Source organism: Prionailurus bengalensis, chromosome E3, assembly GCF_016509475.1.
Source record: "Prionailurus bengalensis isolate Pbe53 chromosome E3, Fcat_Pben_1.1_paternal_pri, whole genome shotgun sequence".
In the NCBI taxonomy this organism is placed as follows: domain Eukaryota; kingdom Metazoa; phylum Chordata; class Mammalia; order Carnivora; family Felidae; genus Prionailurus; species Prionailurus bengalensis.
This window is the reverse complement of record NC_057357.1, coordinates 26,868,833-26,887,562: the sequence shown is the minus strand read 5'-3', so window position 1 is coordinate 26,887,562 and position 18,730 is coordinate 26,868,833. Positions and strand designations below refer to the sequence as shown.

At 45.4% G+C, this 18,730-nt stretch overlaps 1 protein-coding gene across 1 annotated transcript in view; it reads right to left on the bottom strand.

Moving 5' to 3' along the window:
- The window catches only part of SYT17 (synaptotagmin 17), an 83,547-nt gene that overhangs the window by 35,197 nt on the left and 29,620 nt on the right, over window positions 1–18,730 (bottom strand). The window lies entirely within an intron of this gene.

Genomic DNA, 18,730 nt, shown 5'->3' with positions numbered 1-18,730 from the left:
ACCCTCCCTCATTCATGCTCTGTCTCTCTCTGTCTCAAAAATAAATAAATGTTAAAAAAAAACATTTTTTTTAAATACCCATTCCTTTGATGTCAACACTACCATGCTTGTGAGAAATTCACCCAGAGCCTGATTCCACACTTCCAAAAGTACCAGGAAAACAGGAGGCCCCACTTCTCTGTCCCATTAAAAAAAAAAAAAAAGTTATTGTAAAAACTTGCAACCATATACAGATTTACACAGGCCCATGTAATGAATCTCTATATACCCACCACCCAGTGGTAACAACGATCAACATCTTGCTAAAGGATGTTTCATCGTGTCTTAGTCTGTACTTGTCTTTGTTCATACAACAAAATACCATAGATTGGGTGGCTTATAAACCACAAAAACTTCTAACAGTCCTGAAAGCTGGGAGTTCAAGATCAGGGTGCCGGCATGGTTGGGTGAGGGCCATCTTCTGGGTCACAGGGTTCTTGTTGTGCCGTCACATGGTGGAAGGGACTGGGGAGCAATGTGGGCCCCTAATCCCATTCAAGGGGGCTCCACCTTCATAACCTAATTAGCTCCCAAGGGCCCTCTCTTGCAACAGCATCACATTGGACGTTAGGATTCCAGCATATAAATTTTGGGAGGACACAAGCATTCAGAGCATAGCACATCTATACACCGACTTGCAAAAAATTTTAGCTGAATATTTTAAACCATGTCCCAGACATGATGTCATTTTACCTGTATATCCTTCAGAGTGTATCTCTAAATGACAAGAACATTAAAACAAATATTTTTAGTATGGGAAATTTCCAATCATATTCAAAAGAAAGCAAAAAAGTATAAGGAAACTCCTCATGTCCACCATCACTCAGATTCAATAATTATCTTGATTGACTTATACTCTCATTCAACTCCCCATATCATTCTGAAGTAATTCCCAAACATCATATGATCTTATCTATAATACTTTAGTATATATCTCTAAAAGATCAGATTGATCTATTCATCCATCCATGTAACCACCCATGAGCTAGCCATCCTCCATCTATTTATTCATCCATCCATCCTTCCTCTACACATCAGCCATCCATCTTTCAGCCATCCATCATCCATCTATACTTCTTTTATCACTCTGTCCATCCACCTGCCCACCCATAATCTCTATCCCTTTTGGATATCAGTCATTCCAGCAAATTTACGTCAAGCGGCAGGCAGCTCTGGAACATAGTTTGGCACGTGGTAGATACTCAATAAACATGCGCTGACTGCATCCACAGTCAAGCCAAAAGATTTCTGGGCTGAGTGAGTTAGTCCCCAAACAAGAAGTAACCTCACACATTACCTCAGAGGTTACAAACTGTCAGCCTATAGATAGATGCATTTCATTTGGCCCACATCAAGTTGAAACATACTAAGTTGCTAATTATTATAAAAATCAAGAATCAAGACATCCCACTTTCAAAAAAAGTTCTGGATTTCTTGCCTTTCTTGAACAATGAAGGTCCGGCAAGGCTGGGCTCCACATCCCCACCTCGTAACATCTGGCCACAGTGCAGCCCACCCTCCCCACCCCCAGATGGAACCTGCCTGCTTCATTTCACTATGTCCCCATCTATCCTTCACTGCTTTACAGGCAAGCTTGCAGGTTTTTAAAGACAAGAATGGCCAACTCAGTGTGCTGATTCATCAGGGAAGTTCAGACAGCCCCTATACGCGGCTGTAAGGGGTTTCCCCCTTTTTCTTTAAGGCCTGGAAGACACAGTATCCTCAGGGCCTGACTCTGCAGACATATTTATCCTGAGGCGAGAAATGCAGAGAATTCTCCAGGGAGAAGCATTCCTATCCTTGTAGACTTAGAGCAAAGACTTTCCTGGTTGTACAACTAACCAGCTGCTCAACTCATGATACAGCTCTCCAGGTAGGGATCATAAGGTGTACTTCAGTCCACTGAGCTGGTAAAAAATAAATTCAACACATCTAATGTCATCGAGGGTAATTCATTTAGAGATAGGCCCAAACTGAGGGACAAAACTGTATGGCAGGAAATCAGCCTACAGAGATAGACCAGTGGTTCTCATATGGGGACAATGTTGCCGCCCCTAACTCCCCCGGGGACATTTTCACTCTCTAAAGACATTTTGGGTTGTCACAACTGAGGTGGGGGACGCTAGGGAAGCTAGTGGGTAGAGGTCAGGGATGCTGCTCAACATCCTGCAGTGTACAAGACCGCCCCTCCCACCCCGCAAAACAAAGAATGGTCCAGCCCGAAATGGCAACAGTGCTCAGACTGAGACACGGGTTACAAGAGAGAAAGGGGGACAGATGTCTCTTTTAGGATAACAAAAGAAGGAAATATCCATCGACTCCATAGTTCCATTTCCAGGAATTACCCCATCAATGTACCTCACTGTGTGTCAAGATGTGCACACAAGGTCTCTGACCCTCCCCCATTTATGCTCTGTCTCTCTCTGTCTCAAAAATAAACGTAAAAAAAAAAAATTAAAAAAAAAAATGGGGCGCCTGGGTGGCTCAGTCGGTTAAGCGGCTGACTTCGGCTCAGGTCATGATCTCGCGGTCTGTGAGTTTGAGCCCAGCCCCGCGTCGGGCTCTGTGCTGACAGCTCAGAGCCTGGAGCCTGTTTCAGATTCTGTGTCTCCCTCTCTCTCTGACCCTCCCTCATTCATGCTCTGTCTCTCTCTGTCTCAAAAATAAATAAACGTTAAAAAAAAATTAAAAAAAAAAAGATGTGCACACAAGGATAATAAATACAGTATCATGACCTTGATAGATTGATTGTGGGCCATGCCATGCAAGGAGTGGGGAACAACACAGTCCCTGCCTCCATGAACATACACTGTGGTTGGACAGAGAGAGAGTAAACAGACTAAAAAAGGCACAAATGGGGGCACCTCGGTTGGTTAAGCATCTGACTCTTGCTTTTGGCTCAGGTCACGATCATGAGTTTGAGCCCCATGCTGTCATTGCAGAGCCTGCTTGGGATTCTCTCCCCCTCTCTGCCCCTTCCCCACTCGCACGCTCTCTCAAAATAAATAAATAAACTTAAAAGAAAAAAAAGTCACAAATGAGGTGATTTCAGATAATGCTGAATATGAGGGGTGCCTGTGTGGCTCAGTCAGTTAAGCATCCGACTTCGGCTCAGGTCATGATCTCATGATTCGTGGGTTCAAGCCCCGCATTGGGCTCTGTGCTGACAGCTCAGAGCCTGGAGACTGCTTCGGATTCTGTGTCTCCCTCTCTCTGTGCTCCTCCCCACTCACTCTCTCTGACTCTCTCTCTCAAAAATAAACATTAAAAAATTAAAGAAAAAAATTTTTAATTAAAAAAACAAAAAGAAAAATCCAGCAGGGTAGGGAGATGAGGGACGTTTCTGGGGCGCGGGAAATACTCTGTATCTTGATTATAGTGGCAGTTACATGCATGCATTTGCCAAAAATCAACAAGCTACGTATTTAAAAATGTATGTATTTATCGTATGTAAATTATACCTTAATAAAGTTGATTAAAAGGGGAGATATGAAATAACCAAACAGGGAAGAATATTATTAGCATTTGTCAGACCTCGGACATGGTTACCTGGGTATTTGTTTTATTCTTTTAAGTTAGAAATATTTCATTTAAAAACATAACACAAACATTTAAAAAGCAAGCACGAAATCCTAGGCAGGGTAAGAGAATGGTGACTGGTGGGGCACATGTGGGGGCCGTCACGTCAGCCAGGGCGCTCAGGCAAGGCCTCTGTGAGGTGAGGTTTGAGGAAGGCCTAATGGAAGTGAGGTGGAGAGGGGGACACACCAGGCAGAGGGGTGGGAAGAGGGAGAGATTCAGGAAGAGAATGAAGGCCAGAGTGGCTGGAGTGAGCTAAGAGGTGGATTCTAGAAAGATCCATGGCAGCTAAAGAAAGCTGCCCAGAGGCTGACCTGCGGGAGTACGTCCACCCCAGAGGCCCTTACAGGAAATGGAAAAAGGAGCAAGGCCAGCTACAGGGCTCTCAGCGCCTAAGGGGCCCTCAAGCCCTTTCCAGAGTGAAGAGAGTTGCTCTTTTCCTCTTGGGGGGGGGGGGGGGGCATTGACCAACCTTCAACAAGGCAGCTGCTAGTGTCATCCTCTATCTTCCGCTTTCTAAGAAAATTGTTTTTCATGTCAAAAAAAAAAAAAAAAAAGCTCTTTTATTCCTCTTTCTCCTCGAAGGTTATGAGCAGCTGCTCTCTCCAGCTCTCCCCCACCCTCGCCTCCAACACACAACTATCAAGGTTTTCACGCTGTATTTTTCCAAGGGAAGTGGTCCCATTGATCCACTACTCCTTCTCTCTGCCTCACCTTGGGAGTGATCAATTTGCAAGACAGTTGTCTCAAATTCAGGGAACAGTTGGCAGAAATAAAAAAGAGGGCTAGTTGAGCAATATCCAAGGGTTCACTGATTTATTTAATTAACACTTATTCTACAGTTACTCAGTCCTAGGCACCGGGACATCATGATTGTGATAATTACGGCAAACCTGTATTGCGAAATCACCCTGGGGCAGGCACTGACTCTGGCTCATTTCTGCCCCTCAACAGCTCTGGAGGTTCCCATGTTAGAGGAAAGAATCTGGGCTCAGAGAAGCCGAGTGACGTGCTCAAGATCACATTATAAATAAGGACAGGAGGCAAGCTCAGCCCGCTCATTAACTCTTATAAAATGTGGCTGGTAACGAAAGTACAATGCCACCAACAATTCGGCTTATGGGTGGGGAGCAGGAAAGATACAAAAACAAATCAAAATTCCAGTGGCCTCACACTCACTGGGTTGGCTAGAAAAACAACAACAACAACCACAAAATAGCAAGTGTTGATGCAGATGTGGAGAAATTGGAAGCCTGGGTGCTGCTGGTGGGAATATAAAATGGTGTCGCCACTGTGCTACTTGCCTGGCTCTTCCTCAAAAGGATAAACCTAGAGTTACCACATGACCCAGAAATCCTTCTTGGTATTTCCATTCTCCCAAGAGAACAGAAAAACTTGTACGTGAATCTTCATGGTTGCACTATTCACAATAGCCAAAAGGTGGAAGTGGGCCAAATGTCCACGAATGGATGAATGGATGAACAAAATGTAGCATAACCATAGGACAGAAAGTTATAAAAGGGAATGAAGTAGTGATACATGCTACAATATTTTGTAGGTGAACCCTGGAAACATTATGGTAGCCGAAAGAAGCCAGATACAAAATCACTTATGGTATGATTCTATTTCTGAGACATCCAGAACAGGTAAATCTAGACTGACAGAGAGCAAATTGGTGGTTGCTAGGATCTGTAGGAGACAGGCTGGGGGCTAGCGGGACAGATATGGGGAGTGACTCCTTAGTGGGCATGGGTCTCCTCTGGAATGATGAAAATATTCTGGAACTAGAGAGAGGTGATGGTTACACAACACCGAGAACGTACTAAATGCCACTGAGCTGTATACACTTTAAAATGGTTAGATTGAGCGGCACCTGGGTGGCTTAGTTCGTTAAGCGACCATCTCTTGATTGCGGCTCAGGTTGTGATCTCGTGGTCACGGGATCAAGCCCTGCATCAGCCTCTGTGCTGAGTGAAGCCTGCTTGGGATTCCCCCTCTCCCTCTGCTGTCTCTAAATAAAGAAATAATCTTGAAAACAAAAGTTTAGATTGATATTATGTAAATTTTACCTCAGTGAAAACAAATTATGGGTCCTAAGTGTTAATGAGCCACATAAACCTGACCTAGTGCAAGACATAGTAAAGTACAACCCATTCTTGGGAGGGGCATAGTCAGGGAAGGCTTCCCAGAGGAGGCATTCAAGTTAAGTATTTTTTTTAAATGTTTTATTATTTATTTTTGAGAGAGAGAGAGAAAGAGACAGACAGACAGAGCATGAGTGGGGGAGGGGCAGAGAGAGAGGGAGACACAGAATCTGAAGCAGGCTCTAGGCTCTGGGCTGTCAGCACAGGCACAGAGCCTGACATGGGGCTCGAACCCACGAACCGTGAGATCACAACCTGAGCCAGAGTCGGATGCTTGACCGACTGAGCCACCCAGGTGTGCCCCTCGAGTTAAGTCTTTCTTTAAAAAAAAAAATTTTTTTAACATTTATTTATTTTTGAGACAGAGACAGAGCATGAACAGGGGAGGGGCAGAGAGAGAGGGAGACACAGAATCTGAAACAGGCTCCAGGCTCTGAGCTGTCAGCACAGAGCCCGACGAGGGGCTCAAATTCACGGACCGTGAGATCATGACCTGAGCCGAAGTCGGACGCTTAACCGACCAAGCCACCCAGGCGCCCCTCGAGTTAAGTCTTTCAAGATAAGTAGGATGGGGGTGCCTGGCTGGCCCAGTTGGTGGAGCACGAGACTCTTGTTCTTGGGATTGTGAGTTTCAAGCCTGCCATTGGGTGTGGAGATTACTTAAAAAAAAAAAGAGGGGCGCCCAGGTGGCTCAGTAGGTTAAGTGTTGGACTCCTGATTTTGGCTCAGGTCATGTTCTCACAGTTTACGAGATCAAGCCCCGAGCTGGGCTCTGCACTGAGCAGGGAGCCTGCCTGGGATTCTCTCTCTCTGCCCTCCCCTGCTCATACTCTCTCTCTCTGTCTCAAAATAAATAAACTTAAAAAGGTAAGTAGGATGTATTAACTAACTGTATCATGGTAATCACTTCAAAATATATGTGTATCAAATCATGACATTGTACACCTTCAACTTACATATTGTTATATGTTACCTATATCTCAATAAAACTAGGACAAAAAAGATAGGTAGGATTTTTCCCAGGAAATATTTCAGGGAAGGACACTCCATGCAGATGGACCCGAGTAACAGAACCGTGCACTGCAGTCCCACTACCCTTTGCTGTTCTGGTCCTGAAGTTCTTGATCTCAAAAGATAAAGTCCCAAGTAACTTGCTATTAACAGTAAAGCAGGCAAAGATGGTTACTAATTTGGATTTCTAAATAAATTAATGAAGATTCTCTTCACAAATAACATCACCCCCACTTATTTGTACTCTTGGTTTTTATATTTTCCTTTGCTTTTCAAATGGGGAAGATGATGCTGGCTTCACCCTCAGGCGGAACAGGTTTGTGCTGTGGATACCCTCAACCTGCATTTCAAGTAAAAAAAGAGAGGGGGCGCCTGGGTGGCTCAGTTGGGTAAGCGTCTGATGTCGGCTGAGGTCATGATCTCACGGTCTGTGGGTTCGAGTCCCGCGTCGGGCTCTGTGCTGACAGCTCGGAGCCTGAAGCCTGCTTCGGATTCTGTGTCTCCCTCTCTCTCTGATCTCCCCTGCTCACACTCTGTCTTTCTCTCAAAAATAAACTAAAAAAACATATAAAAATTTAAAAAAGAGAGAGAAATACATTTTGGGGCGAGAATTTAATATTTGATATTCAGAAACAATTCTGAAGTAATCACTGTGGAGAAAGTCAACCATTGCTGTTCTCTTGAGTGACTTATGATGACAGGTCCCATAATTTTCAGGGCTTGGGATCTCAAGGTTGTATCTCAGCCCAGCCCCCAAGAAAGTGGAGGGTTCTCACTAAACTCAGGGCCTTTGTTCCAGAATGTGTGACACATCTGAACAATAACATCCACTCAGACATCAAAAACTACGGCTCTAAACAATCTGAAGGCAAAAATGTCCCTGGAGGATTCCTGAAGACAGCATCTTCCTTGTCCCTCCTCCCTAGAAATATCCGATGCTAAATTTGAAAGCTGACCGGCGGCCAGATGGTAAGGAACTTAGATTACAGAACAGAAAAAGCAGGACCATCTAGCTCAATAACTCCCCAACCTGCCCCACCCTCCCCAGAAGAATCATGGAATTTATGGTGATCTTTGTGGACACCCATGAAGTATTGGCCCCTGAAACTTACATCAACCTGGGGCAATTTTTCCCTCCCTCACACCTCTAGGGACATTTGGCAATGTCTGGAGAGATTTTTTGTTGTCACAAATTGGGAGGGGGTTGTTACTGACGTGTGGGGGGTTGAGGCCAGGGATGCTGTTAAAAATCCTAAAAAGTGCAGGATACCTCCACCCCACCCCCCAACGAAGAATAATCTGGCCCAAAATATCAACAGTACTGAAATATTAACTAATATTCTCTTCGTATCCATGATTCTAGCCTGGACAAATGTTAGTACCAACCAAAGACTGAATTTTTCTCCAATAGATATGACGAGAGTCTATTCACGACCTCAGCTAAGCTTGTCTTGGGTCTTCTTCTCCAGATTGAAGGAGGCCAAAGTACCAGCTGGAAGCCACATATCAAGTACAATTTCTATCCTTCTGCTTCCTCTTTGAGACTTTCTTCTTTGCTGTAAGCAGAAACCCAAGCACCCGACACAAAACCCAGGAAGTGGGCTCAGCCTCCCCAGGAAGAACGGACTGCTTATTCTGGGAGATTGCTTATTCTCCAACGCTATGAAGTCTCCCTTCTCCCACCCAAATTTAGTCAGATAAGGTTGGCATGTCAGAGCTGGATACTTTGGTCCAACACTCTGGTTTAGAAAAGAAAACAGAACCGGGCCACTCTCTCGCTTCCCTAATTAACACCCTCCATCCACCGCTCTTAGAATGAAATCCAAAGTCCTTAGCCTAATCTAGGGGTGCCTGGCTGGCTCAGTCTGAAGAGCATGTGACTCTTGATCACATGGGTCATGGGTTTGAACCCCACCTTGGGTAGAGAGATTACTTAAATAAATAAACTTTAAAACAACAACAATAACAAGTCCTTCGCCTCATCTACAACAAGATTCGTCAACCTCGGTACTATCTGGGGCTAGATCATTCTGTCTTGTGGGGGCAGTCCTGTGCACTGTAGGATGTTTAACAGCATCCCTGGTCTCCACCTACTCGATGACAGTAGCATACCATCCCCAAGTGTGACAACCCCAAATGTCTCTCTACATCACCAAACATCCTCTGAGGGCAAAACCCCCCAACTGGGAACCAATGCTCTGCCAGGATCTAAATAATTTGACCCCAGCCTACACCTCAGACCTCACCCGCCAGCCCCATCTGCCTTCTTTCTATTCCTTGAAAACAAGACCATTTCTGCCGCAGGGTCTTTGCACCTGCTATTGCCTCAGCTTGGGAACATCAACTCAAACATCACCGCCTCAACCACGCTTTCCAAGACCACCCAGCTGAAGATAGTCCCCGAGCCTCCCTCCCTCTCAATTGCTTGTTTTCAGCACCTACTTTATTTCTGATAAAGGCACTTTGTCCTTATCTGATATTTTCTGGTTCTCCATGGAGGCAAGGACATTATCCATCCATTATCCACAACTACATTCACAACACACGGAGGAACTTCAATCCAGATGACCATGAGAACGAGCTATGCAGCCCTGACGTGGAGGCCTGCTACCACTACATCACGGTCCAGAGAGGGGGCCCCGTGTCTGTTGCCTGCCCCCCGACCTCAAGAGAAGTGAAGCGGAGTTGGCAGACAAAAGCCAGGGGACAGGTGCCATTTCTACCTTTTCTCATTTTAACGCAATGTCACAAATAAACAGGCCTGGTTTCCTTTTTTAAGAGTCCGATGAGCTGAATTTGGTTGAGCCACGTGGGGTGGGCTTGGGAGGATGGAAATAGACCATCTGTAAATTACTCAAAAGAATCCAGAAGCCATCCTCTCCGCAACCCCCCAGCAGCCGGCTTGTACAAATGCTGCTCCGTTCTCTACCCAGACAAAAATTCGCTCTCCCTGCAGCCTTTGAAAACAGCTAAATTCTAATCAATAAAAAGGAAATCAAAGAAAACCATTTGGGACAAAAGACACTTTCTGGGGAAAACAACAGCCTGGCTCTCCTCCTGAGACTCGTCCTTTTAAGTGCTTCTAAATGGCGCTCTGGCTCTGGCCCTTGCTCACCGAGCAGAGGGTTTCAGAGGGTATGCACACAACTTTTAACGAGGCCCAAAGAAGCCTGCTCTGTGTTTCCCTGACTTTGTTCTCATGTGTTGGGAGAAACCCTTTGTCTCTTAATTTACTGTGTAAACAATTAAAATAGGAACGGATTTTTTAAAAAGCGAAATCCAACAATAATCCCAGCACTTTACACGTTTCATCACATGCTTCCTTTTCTCCACTGCTGCCCCACCCCCATCCCAAGTGTGTGGCTTGAACTCATGACCCCAAGATCAAGAGTCACATGTTCTACTGACCAAGCCAGCCAGGCACCCACAAAGCTTCATTTTTAATTAGTTATTTATTATTATTTATTTACTTACTTATTTTTCATTTATTTATTTTTTTTTAATTTTTTTTTCAACGTTTATTTATTTTTGGGACAGAGAGAGACAGAGCATGTACGGGGGAGGGGCAGAGAGAGAGGGAGACACAGAATCGGAAACAGGCTCCAGGCTCTGAGCCATCAGCCCAGAGCCCGACGCGGGGCTCGAACTCACGGAGCGCGAGATCGTGACCTGGCTGAAGTCGGACGCTCAACCGACTGAGCCACCCAGGCGCCCCTTTATTTTTCATTTATTTTTGAGAGAGAGGGAGAGGGAGAGAATTCTGAAGCAGGGCTCGAGCTCACCCGATGTGGGGCTCGAACTCATGAACCCTGAGACCATGAGCTGAGCTGAAGGCAGATGCTAACCTGACTGAGACCCTTAAGTTTCATTTTTAATGTCTATGCAGAATATTCCATTAGACTGAAATACTGTAACTTATTTTAACCATTTTCCTATCGCTAGGTACTTACGTTATTTTTTTTTAATTTTTTTTAACATTTATTCATTTTTGAGAGTGAGAGAAACAGAGCATGAGTGGAAGAGGGGCAGAGAGAGAGGGAGACAGAATCCAAAGCAGGCTCCAGGCTCCGAGCTGTCAGCACAGGGCCCAACCTGGCACCCAAACTCACAGACTGCGAGATCATGACCTGAGCTAAAGTTGGATGCTTAACGGACTGAGCCACCCAGGCGCCCCAATTTTTTTTTTTTAATTTGAGAGAGCACAAGCAGAGGAGAGGGGCAGAGGGGGAGGAGAGAGAGAGAATCTCAAGCAGGCTCTACACTCAGCATGGAGCCCATTGTGGGGTTCCATCCCACGACCCTGGGATCATGAGCAGAGCCAAAATCAAGAGTCAGATACTCAACTCACTGAGCCACACAGGCACCCTGCTACGCACTTAGGTTATTTTTAATGACCTAAAATTGAGCACTTTGGTATTTTTCTTCTTTCAGATTATATCCTTCCAATAAAACCCATCAGTGGTATTACTGGGCCAAGGAATATATCAAGATATATAAAAAACATCCAAATATTTTTATGCTGCTCAATATCAACTGCCAGACCAGCCCAAAGGGCTAAAATAACTTCATGGCAACCAGCAGGATAGAAATCTCCTCACAAAGTCACCAGCACCGAACATTAACATTTTAACACATGGGTATGGGATCTGTGGGGCTGCTGAAATATTTTTTTGTTTGTATTTCTTTGATTGAATATCTAATCATATATTGATTCAACTGCATTTCCTCTTTTGCATGAAAATGTTGACAGTCTTTCTGGGTGAGTTCAATGCCCTGCTATATGCCCACGGCTGCCTGACAACATACATTTCCCACCGGAATGTGTCTACCTGTTCCTGTCAGCCATTCTAAGTGTTCCTGTCCACTGGGTATCTTATTTTGGATTTACTTTGTATTTCCCTGGCTGCTTTCACGTTCATTGGCTATTTATACTTTTAAAAGACTCTGCTCATTTCTTTGTGCCTATTTTCTATTGGGTATTTGTCTTTCTCTTATTAATTTACAAAAGGCCTTTAAATATTATGGATACTAAACTACCCACCTGTTATGTGTTGTTATGGATTGAATTGTGTCTCTCCCCCACCCTCAGATTCATGTTTAAGTCCCAACCCCTAGGATCTCAGAATGTGACCTTATTTAGGAATAGGGTCCTTACAGATGTAATTAGTTAAGATGAAGTCATATGGGAGTAGGGTGGACCTCTAATCCAATATGACCATTGTTTTTATAAAAAGGACAAATCTGGACACAGATATGCATATTAGAGACAGTACCATGTGGAACTAAGTTATAATGCTTAGAAAAGATCCTTCCTAAAACCTTCAGAGGGAGCATGACCCTGCAGACACCTGGATCTTATGCTACTGGCCTCCAAAACAGTAAATTTCTGTTGTTTAAGTCACTCAGTTTTTAGTACTTTGTTACAACAGCCCCAGTAAACTAATATACGTGTACAACAAACGTATCTTCCCAGTTTGTGGCTTTCGTTAAAAAACAAAATTTTTTACTGTATTTTCTGACGAGCAGAGTGCATAATTTTAACATGGTAGAATACACCCATCTTTTTCTTCTATGGTTTGCACTTTATGACTTTTTTAGAAATGCTTTGTTATGCTAAGGTTGCAAAGATATTCTCTTTTTTTTTTTTTTCTTTCGTTTGTTTGCTTGTTTTGCCTTCTAAAAGTTTGGTCTTTCAAACATAAATCCTTGGATTATCTGGACTTGATTTTGGTATATGGTGTGAGGTAAGGCTGTTTTCATTTTTGAGGTAGTGACCATCTTTTTTTCTCCTGTCTTTCTGCCCCATGAGACAATGACTTTGTAATTTTATATTACTCTGTCCATCCCTCCAGGTACAGAACAGACTCTTGATAAATGCTGACGGACAGAAACATTTGTTTATATCCTGCAAATGAAGCTAAACTTTCCAGGGAAGATAGGAGAGAAGCTCAATCTTTGGATATGGAGAGTTCCTGTACAGCACTCAATGGCCATCTAAATTCAGTCCACATACTTCAGACCTACTCAAGCATCTCAAAAAGAGTGAGATCTTGACTCTATCATAAATTGAACTCCCAGAGAACATCTTATAGCAAAGATGGCTGGTCTAACAGAGATCACGCCACAACATGCGGCACTATCAACCCAAACCTGAAGTGACAGCATGAAGCCTTGTCTCCAGCTACCCAGTATCCATAACAAAGGACTAACAGTGGACACAATTATGTTAAGGGAGAGTCTCCCTCAAGTAGAAGGAGCAGCACCCAGGAAAGGCCAGGGCACTAAGGGGCAAGTGGCCGGGAGAAGTTCTACCAGCTAAGGGAGAGCTTTTGAGCCAAGAGGGCCCAGCCCCAGACCCTTCTTCCATCTGCTCATTCTATTTTTGGGTAGGAAGTCCCTCTCTGCTTCTCTGTGTCTCCCCAACACCTACCCAACTTCAGATCCAGCCCGAGCATCCTGTCAATAGTTACTTATAGACCACATGTAGGGCACAGGGCTAGCATACAGGAGTCACTCAATGATTATCCTGACTGTCCTGACACCAAGCACCCAGAAGTGAGCAAGACAGTCAAGGTCCCTGTAATGCAGTTCCTGAGAGTAGGGTGGGCCCTAAATCAAACATAATTGGTGTCCTTATAAGACAGACGTGGTCAGAGAAGAACACCACGTGATGACAGACAAGAGATCCAGGTGCTACATCTGTAAGCCAAGGAACGCCAAGGACTGCCTGCCACCAGAAGCTAGGACAAAGGCATGCAACAGAATCTCCCTCAGCCCCTCCAGAAAGGAACCCCTGCCAACACCTTAATTTTGGACTCCCAGACTCCAGGACTGAGAGAGAATAAATTCCTGTGGTGTTAAGCCACCGAATCTGTGGAACTTTTGATGGCGGCTCCAGGAAACTAACACAGTGATAGATTAAGCAAAGGAATCAGGTCACAGAGCTACCTTCCAATGCCAGCTCTAGCAGGTCCTGACTGTGTGGCCTTGGATATGCTGCTGAACCTCTCTGGGCCCCATTTCCTATCCTCCTGGGAAAACAGGGGACAAAATATATACCCCATGACATTCTAGTAGAGAATAGCTCTTTTTTAAATTCCTCTGTTGCTGGCATCACCGGGGTCCCTCCTGGTTTTCCGCTTACTCCTAGCTTCCATTTTTTGGTCTTCACTGTTCTCATTCCTTTTCCTTGGCCCTTAAGTACAGTCTTCCCCAGAATTCAACTCCTGGTCACCTTTTCTTCTTACATTATACAGTGTTTCTTGGCAACTTTGTGCCAGGCACAGAATTCTGAATGCTTTCCTTTAGTCTCCCATTTGATCGTCACTACAGCCCTCTGGGAGAGGGACTACTAATACCCCCACTGCACATATGAGTAAAGGGAGACAATGGATTGTTAAGGCATGCGCCTGACATCACACAGTGAGCAGGGGGCAGAGCCAGTGTGTGATCTAATAAGAGATACATATTTGGATTTTTTGTCCCCTGTTTCTGGCATACAGCTTCTAATACCCTTGGAATCTCTGGGGAGATAAGAAGGGCTTGTGTATGCTAATGAGATGACTAAGGGCTGGGGTTCCCTACATAGTTTCAGGAAGAAGGCTGGTTGCTAGAGAGACCAAAGCACAATGAGAGGGTTGGAACTCTGGGGAGGGGCGGGGGTGGAGGCTGAGTTCAATCGCCAATGGCCAGTGATGTAATCAGTCATGCTTATGTTATTAAACTTCCACTAAAAAAAAACAAACAAAAAACAAACAAAAAAACTTTCCTAAATAACAGGGTTTAGAGTTAGCACATCGAGGTGCTGGGAGGATGGTGGACCCCGACAGGGAACAGAAGCTCCGTGCCCCCCTCCACCCAATACCTTGCCTTATGCATCACTTTTGTTTAGCTGCTCCTGAGTTTATATCCTTTAAAATAAACAAATAGTAAAGTGTCTTCCTGAGTTTTGCGAGCAATCCTAGCAAATTATGGAAGCTGAGGCAGAGGTCAGAAGAACCCCTAGTTTATAGCTGGGTCAGTGAGAAGTATGGGGACACCTGGGACTTGCAATTGGCATCTGTGATGGGGGCGGTCTGGTGAGACTGAGCCCTTAAACCGTGGGATCTGAACAAACGCCAGGCAGTGAGTGTCAGAACTGAACTAAGTTGTAGGATACTCCGTTGGTGTCTGGACAAACGGGGAATGTGTTGGTGTGAATAAAACACTCCATACATTTAGTGTCAGAAGTGTTATGAGTAAAAACGGCTTATAGGGTATGAGTCTAAGGAGGCTGATTCCAGATTGTGCCTTTTTTTTTTTTTTTTTTTTTTTGGAGAGAGGGAGAGAGAGACAGAGTGTGAGCAGGCGAGAGTAGAGAGAGAGGGAGACACAGAATCTGAAGCAGGCTCCAAGCTCTGAGCTGTCAGCACAGGGCCCAACGCGGGGTTTGAACTCACAGACCGCAAGATCATGACCTGAGCCGAAGTCTGACGCTTAAACCGACTGAGCCACCCAGGCACCCCAGATTGTACATTCTTGACAACTGTGCTCTTTGGCTTTGATCCCCACTGTCCCCCACTGAAAACTGAGGCTCAGAGAAGGCAAGTAATTTTCCCAAGGTCGCACAGTGAGTATCCCCTGCCTGGGTATCCCCATAACATGAGTGCCCTGCCTGAGAGCTCAGTAAATATTTACTGAATGGACGAAGGTATATGTGGTCAAGTCAGGATTTGAACTTGGGTCTGTCAGGCTTCAAAGCCCACCCTCTTACCTAGTCCAGGGCCTGGCACATGGCAAGAGTCTAATACACCTAGTGATCAATTTTAGAAAAAAAACAAGAAAAGCACAGGCATTCCTGTAGCTACTTTGCTCTCTTACGTCAGCTGCCCTCAAAAGCCCTGTTATTAAAAAAATCGCACTTTCTCTCAGCCTCAATTTGGGGGGGGTGGCCATAGGCAGCAAATGTTTCTGTCTACTTGGCATCCTTTGCCACTTATTCTGGTATCAGAAGCAGTCTGGCTGTGGTTTGGGTGGGGCTGACCTTGGGCACTGGACCCCACGGGAGAAGTCTGTGGAGCTGTGCTCAAGAAGGTCCCAGAGCTTCCCAGGTGCCTCGCGGTTCAATTCCTCCTTTGCTTCTATGCCCTGTCCCAGTGCCCTTTCTGTACTACCCTCGTTTTCTCCCAGAGCTGGTGAATGCCAGCTCCACCATTTACCAGGTTCTCCAACTCCTCAGCCTTCGTGTTTGTCTCTGCACAGCGGGACAGTAGGAACACCTGCCATGTAGAGCTCAAGAAAGAATTGAGGGGAAGAACTGAGAGCCCAGCAGTTAGCAAGCGAATCCGTTATCATTTTACGTATCATTTCCCTCACGCTGGCCAGAGTCAGTTCTGCGGCTGCTTGAACCGAAGGCCCTTCTCTCAGTCCCACTCTTTCACTTTGCATCCTAGTCACTGATGGCCATGACTTGTTTGGCCGCTGCAGGAAATGAAGATGCACTGAGCTCCAGCGTCACCTAAGTTCGAGTCCTGGCTCCGCCATTTATTCCGTGAACTTCTGAGGAAAGTCATTCATTGCCTGGAGTTTCAGTTTCCTCAGGTGTCAAACGGGGATGATCGCTGTCCCTCAAGGCTTGTATGATTCGGCGGGGTCACGTTGGAAAATGCTTCCTTTGGACGGTGTCAGGAAATAGGACGTATTGACAGATGCTCACTATTTGTTTGAGTGACAAGTCTTGAGGGAAGGGACCAGGTCTCACTCTTGCCTGTAGCCCCAGAACCTACGACTGGTACAGGCTCCGTCAGTGGTGACAGTCCACCGAAATCTTCAACCTCTGCCTCTCTGAGCGGAGCCCCAGCATTGCCTCTGAAACTTACCATCAGACACCGGGGCCACCCACGCACCAGGCACTTAAGAGCTCCAGCTTCACCGTCTCGACCCCTCCCGGGGTTGACAAATCACTTGCTGGCTCATGTTGCTTTAATTTCCTTGGTCAAACTGAGTCACCGTTCCTTAGCTAAGAAGACTTTAGCACAATCCCATGGTAGTGATTGCCAGCAACATTTACTTGGGGCTTACCAGCAGTGAGTGCACATCAACAGAAGCCTTGCGATGGGCTGGGCCCGTGCGAACGCCATAGGCATTATCAGATGCCACCCTCACTGCAACTCTTGAGGTCGCATTTGCTTTTCCTGCCATTTTCCATAGAAAATAGAAGGAAGCTGACCTTCAGAGAGAGAGAGAGGGTGGAGGCCAAGAGCAGATGCCAGACTTCGAATGCAGACTCCTCCATTCACTAACTGCATGGCCTTGGGTAAGTTATTTCAGACTTTCTGTGCCTTAGTTTTTTAATTTTTTAACATTATTTTCTTTATTTACCTATTTTTAAGATTTTTTTAAGTAATGTCTGCCCCCAACATGGGGCTCAAACTCACAACCCTGACATCAAGAGTCCCATGCTCCACCAGCTGAGCCAGCCAGGCACCCCTGTGCCTCATTTTTTTTTTTTTTCATGAAAAATAGGGATAATGATAGTTCCTGGGTGATTTTCAAATTTATATGGAAAGCCCTAAAACGATATAATCCCTGGTCAATGGGAAGACTCAGGAAGAGTCAGAGATCACCATTATTTTCAGGACAATCAGTAACTGCCCCAGGTCACCTCACTGCCAGTGGCTGGGCTGACTCTGGCCTGAGGATCTGTGGGATGGCTGGGCTGTACTCTTTATATGGCACCACTGTATACATACATTGTGCCCTGTGCTTTGAGCCTCAAGGGGCCCTCTTGTGGCCCACAAACACACCCTGAAGTAAGTACCACTGTGATCAGCGGTATGTGGATATTTAACCCTCCAGGAGGGGAAAAGGCTCTGATTTGCAGTATTTGTCAATTTCATACACAAGGGCTGACCTCAATGTGAAGTCCTTTGGCTTCTGAAATTCCTGACAATTTAAAATGAGCTCTGTGAACCAGCGCAAGCTAGCTCCAGCACACCATATCATCCCCATTTTATAGACAAAGAAACTGAGGCTTAGACATGATAAGATAACTCTCCCACGACCACACCTCTAGAGGATATAAAAACCAGGACTTGAACCCAGGTCTGTATATTCTAGGGCCTATGCTCTTAGTCACCACAGACCCCTTCCCTTGTGGGGTGAAGGAGTGTGGGACAGCACCCCCACCTAAAAGTCAGGCAACTGACTAGTCTCTGAAAGCTGTCACTGAAAGCTGTGTGACCTTGGACAAGTCACTCAACCACTCTGTGCTACAGTCTTCTCATCTAGAAAACAGGCTTGGTGCAAGTCATTACTGGTTCCCCTTCTAATTCACATTATAACTAGGAATCAGAAACTCATGTTGAGATCGGAAATGCAAACTCTACTTCTTTTCTAGGAGGAGAAAAACAGGAAGGACTACATGAAAAGAAACTTCTAGTTAATGTTCCCTTCTAAGGCTCTGCTCGGGCCGGCCCTGGCTGCACAGTGTTGCCAAAACACTGCTGTTCACCAAAACCTGGGCGGGAAACCCTTTTAACACACACAGAGGCCAGGATCCGACTGAGAGGGTCAAGGCTGACAGCAGCTTAAAGAGGGATGCTCATTAAAAACCTGACATTTGCCTTGTCGAGGGCCTCGCCGGTTATGGTATCAGGTGGTGAGTGATCTCAAAATACAATATGCAGTCGGGAGAGGCCGGGGCCGTGTATCACTCCAGGCAGTTTCCAGGAACTTGGCCCAAGCTACACAACTCTGGATACCTCAAATCGTCAACTATTTTTCCTTTCAAAAGATGTCCTAAATTCTTTTGATCTCTGTCTGCCTGACACATGGTAAGACCAAAGTATATGCTGAAACACAAACTGGACCCTATGGCCAATTCCTCATGGCCTGGATCTTACTTGCTTCCCAACCTCTTCTTTCTTTTTGGCTTCCTCCCTCCTCCTTCCCAGTGCACGAGCTCCCAGTCAATACTT